The 5,257-nt window shown below is 35.8% G+C and overlaps 1 non-coding gene across 1 annotated transcript; it reads right to left on the bottom strand.

Moving 5' to 3' along the window:
- Positions 1–4,629: 4,629 nt before the first annotated feature.
- On the bottom strand, positions 4,630–4,736 carry LOC113866456. The gene has a single exon (XR_003505096.1). It is a non-coding gene; the product is annotated as a small nucleolar RNA R71 (small nucleolar RNA).
- Between the last annotated feature and the right edge of the window lie 521 nt (positions 4,737–5,257).

Raw genomic sequence — 5,257 nt, 5'->3', positions numbered from 1 at the left:
ATTTAGTTTAGCACAATTTGAACCCTAGAGTAACTACTATTATATGTGATAGTGATCACTCTGTGTTGTGCAACTCTGAACCATAGTAATTACCCTAGGACTAATGTGTGCTGGGACTTCTGGACTGTAATGTCATTACTAAAATACTGCACTTTCTTCTTTGCACATGCTGCACACACATCCTTTTGTTAAAATGCTGCCTTTTAAGAGTAATTACTCTCACTCCTATTAATGTTTACTTTCCATGTGCATAAGTTGCTTAAATGAGAGCAACCACTTTGAACTGCATCACTTGTGACCTACATGACTTTCTCTGTACTCTGTTGTGTATGTTTGCCTGAGATATGCATTTCTCCGCATCAATGCTACTGAAATTGGGATTGAACTGCACTCCCAAAGTAACCACTTTCACATGTAGTAAAGTGACTGCATTGCATTTACTCTGAAACATCTTTTTGCAATTTATGCCTAAATTTAGCATTATGCATTTCTCTGCATTTGCATTTACCCTGCTGCTGCATAACTATCATGACAAGTTTCAAGTTCCGTAGTAGTTACTTTGGCATCACAGTTCTCGAGCTTGAGCATCATGTAAAGCTACCATTGTTGCATATGCACAGCTGCTACCTCACTTTGCTGTCACACATAGCTTAACATGTTATCTGCCCCTTTTGAAAGTGTCTTGTATCCATTATATTGCATAAAGGCTGCATTACCTGCATCATACAGTTTTCACTTTCATTCAGCAAGTGTCCACTTTAGCCTTGCATTTCTCATAGTAACTACTCTAAACCCCACTTTTGGCAATCTCTATCTGTCTATCTACTACAACACATGAGTTTACCTGCATTTCCTCATTTTCTTTATGCTTTTTCTTCTGAATTCTTTGAACACTTGTCATACGCATTTACTACATGAATTTACTGCACATTTCACTCATTATTTCCTCTCTTCTTTGCAGAAAAATGGTGAACACTCCCACAAGGAACACCCAAGAACCAAAAGGGTCAGGACAATTGGTGCCTCCTCATCCAGACCCACACCTACACATGACCCCAGATTTAGGTCAATCGCTCATGAGAATTTGATAAATGCCTTCTATACTTAGTCTTATAATGTAATTCATGAATGATAATTGGCATTTTTTGAGCTATTCATTAAGAGAATTTATTATTAAGTCCATTTTATTCTTATTTTAAGAAAAAGGATCAAGAAGTGAGAGCTGAAAGGATAGTGAGAATTAAAGTAAGAAAAAACTAGAAATATACACGGGCAAGTACATGGCCGTATACATGAGCGTGTTCCTCAATGGTTGCATCAATCAAGCACATAATCAGAATCAGAGATATACATGGGCAAGTACACGCCTGTGTATATGAGTGTGTATCTGACTGGTCGCGTCAATTGAAGTACATCATCAAAACCAGAGATGTACACGGTCAAGGTACATGGTCGTGTACATGAGCGTGTACTTCCCAGAAAAGTTGTGAAGGGCAAATGTTAGAGACCAGAGATGTACACGGTCAAAGTACATGGCCGTGTACATAGGCGTGTACTTTTAATATACGTCAAAATTAAACTTCTGCAAGAAGAAGAGCCCTTGGACTACTCATATAAAAGGAAAGTTGACACATAAATCTAGGACACGTTGTTTTTGGGAAAGAAGGAGTCAGTGACGGCTAGAGAATGGAATCAAGCTCTTTAATTTTTCTCTTTTGTAATTGTAGTTTCTACATGTTTAGGTTCTAATTTTCCTTTGAGTATCTAGACGTGATGAATTTTATGTCACCAAACCTTCTAGAATTTTTCTTAATGCTATTTCATGTTTTCTTCTCTTGAGTTTAATTGAGTAGTATTAATTGTCTCCTATCTTATTTTCTTATTTGATTTTGAGCAAAAATCCTGCATGAAATTACCATTGCTCAATTAAAAGGACTTGAATGTATTTCTAGAGATTGCAAGGCATAAGTTTTTTGTATTAGGAATAACCCTAATTATGGAATTCATAATGAACTTAATGCAACCTAGGGGAACTAATTAAGGAAGGGATTTCGATTATTCAACCGAAGGTTAGAAACCATTATCCTTGAGAAAGGTATTGGTTTATTTCAGTAATTCTTGTAGCAACAAGGCACTAGAACTAAGTAGTTGGAAGAGAATTCCAGTTATTTGGACACTTAGGAGGATTTATAATCTAGATAATCACTTGTTTCTCTTGAATAAATTTAGTCATATTTTTCTAGATATTATTATTATAGAAATCTGTTTCTTTTAAATTATTAATATCTTAGTTCAGCAAAATTTATTAACATAATCTCTGCTTATATTCGTTGACAATTGGGTAATTAAGGTAGCAATTCTTAATAACAGTCCCTGTGGATACGATACTTGGTACTCTAGTTTTTGCAATATTACTCTGACAATGAGTACACTTGCCCAGTTATCGATTTTTACACATCAAGTTTTTGACGTCGTTGCCAAGGACTAATTGATTAAGATTTCCGTGATTATGTCTGATGAATCCACATTTTATTGGATTTTTAGTTGTCATTTTGATGTTTCTTAATAGAAAAAAAGTAAATTTAGGAAGTGTAAATAACATAAAAACATCATTTTGGTCAAATATCATAGGTTTCTTAATTCTTGGTTAATTTATATTGATTAACATAGATATAATTTACAATTTTGATCATTTGAATAATTGTGTAGGAATTTCTAGACTTTTTCCATGGATTTTCAGCATTTGAGAAAGTTTGATATTAAAGTGATCACTTTGGATCTCATAGTGAACACTACAGCAAGCTAAATCCAAAAGGGCAGATTAAAGTGATCACTATGAACCCATAGTAACAACTACAGAGACCCTTTTGAAGAAGTGTTGCGCGTGCTTACTTTGAAACCATAGTTGACACTCTGGAGTAGCCAAAGTTATCACTCTGATACCAAAGTGAAGACTCCAAAGAGGCCAAAAGTACAAGACTTGCACGTGACTACTATGAGGAGAGAGTAACTACTATGGAGCACTGCACGTTATCACTATGACACCAAAGTGATAACTCCAGAGAGGCTCAAATCACAGAACTTGCGCGTGGCCATTATGGAGCGATAGTAACTACTATGGAGCACTACGCGTTATCACTATGAAACCATAGTAGTTACTATGGACGAAAATTTCTACACTATAAATAGAATTTGAGAAATTAGGGTACGAGCTTTTTACATAACTTTAGATTCTTTTGCCACTTTGGGAGCATTTTGCAGAGCTTAGGATCCTTGGGTGACAGCCAAGGCCAATCTTAGGGTTTGATTTACAATTTCTCTTCATTTTCCTTTAATTCTTGCATTAATGATATTGATTTCCCTTTGTCTTCATCTTGAATTTGTAAGACCCATCCTTATGGAGGGCTAAACTTTCTTGTAATCCTTAGTGAGTTCATGGATTCTTGAATTCCTGGGTATGAATGTCAATATAATTTCCCTTTTCTTCATGAATTTATATTTCCCAACTCTTTGGATTAAATTAATGGTTGAATGAGGGGAACATTGCTTAATTAACCCTAATTCGTTTTAATGAAATTCTTAACTTGGTTTGCTTAATCCTAAGTTAATTTCTAAGGTTGCGTAATCTTAGGGAAAAGAGTTGGAGCCCATGTAAATTGCTTAATTTGTATGGGACTTTAAGGTTAATTCTTGCTTTTTGAGTTACCCTAATTCAGAGGAAGAGGAAAAGTATTGAATCTTGAGAGGGATAGGGATAGAATTACATGAACAAACTAAGGATTGCACATTTCATTGACTGGACTCGTTAATTTCATCACTTGCCTTTACATTAAAATTGGAATCACACAAAACCCCCTTGTTTTAATTGCTTTTATAGTAAATGTTTACACATTGTTCAATGTATGTTACAAACCAAAGTCATTGGAGACAACCTAGGCTTGCATCCTAGACTACATAAATTTTTCTGCATATTTTGATGAAGGTTGACAACAAATCTTTTTGCATACGAGAAAATTTTCGTCCATCAATGTCTTTACTAATTATTTTTATTTCTTTAGTCTTTCATTAACTTTTCTATTTTGCTTTCATTCTTTTTAGGAGCTGATTTTTCTGGTGCATGACCAGAACTAGTTCTGCTGCATTATTTGAACTTGACCCAAAATAGAAAGAACCTTATGAAATATTCAGAAAGAGAGGCGGCTGCTAGTACAGAGGGAAAATGCACAAAACCACATGGAAGGGATGACAAACAATGAAGATCAAGCAAGGACTATGTCTGATTATGCTCATCCATCATTAACTACGACAAAATCTAGTATTGTCCGTCTGGATGTGCAAGAGAATTTTGAAATAAAGCCCAATGTTATTAAAATGGTTCAACAGTTTGTTCAACTTGACGGGTTACAAGATGAAGACCCTAATGCTCACATTGCAAATTTTTTGGAGATCTGTGATACTTTCAAGATTAATGGAGCTACTGATGATGCAATACGCTTATTGCTATTTCCATTTTCTCTCAGGAGCAAAGCAAAACAGTGGTTGAACTCTCTTCCACGAGGATCTATCACTTCATGGGAGGCCATGGCAGAAAAGTTCTTAGCAAAGTATTTTGGTCCCGCAAAAACTGCCAAGATGAGGAGTGATATCTCTTCCTTCTACCAATTGGAGTTAGAGAATTTATATGATACGTGAGAGAGGTTTAAGGAATTGTTAAGGAAGTGCCCACATTATGGGATTCCTGACTGGATTCAAGTGCAAACCTTTTACAATGGATTGAACCCAGGCACAAGACAAATGGCAGATGTTACAACTGGGGGAACTTTAAATAGCAAGACACTAAGGGTTGCACAAGAACTATTTGAAGAAATGGCAATGAATAGCTATTAGTGGAGCTCCACTCGATCCAAACCTGCAAAATCTGCTAGGATTTATAGTCTTAATGCAGTAATATCTTTGGCAATGCAAGTTGAAGCCTTAAGAAAGAAGATTGATAGTTTATCTATTAACCATCCAGTTGCTCTGGTGATGAGATGTGATATTTGTGAAGGAGGCCACCCTAAACATGAGTATTAAGCTACTCAAGAAGAGCATGCCAATGTGATAGGAAATAGACCACCTTACCAAAATTATAATGGCATGAACAATCCAGGCTAGAGGAATTATGCAAACTTACCATGGAACAACAACCAATAGCCAATGCAGAACAATACACTCCCAGGATTTCAACAAGCTTCACATCCACCACCACCCCCAGCTG

This window comes from Abrus precatorius, unplaced genomic scaffold, assembly GCF_003935025.1.
Source record: "Abrus precatorius isolate BTA unplaced genomic scaffold, Abrus_2018 Scaffold4, whole genome shotgun sequence".
NCBI lineage: Eukaryota > Viridiplantae > Streptophyta > Magnoliopsida > Fabales > Fabaceae > Abrus > Abrus precatorius.
Note: the sequence above shows the minus strand (reverse complement) of the source record. Positions and strands in the feature narration are given on the sequence as shown.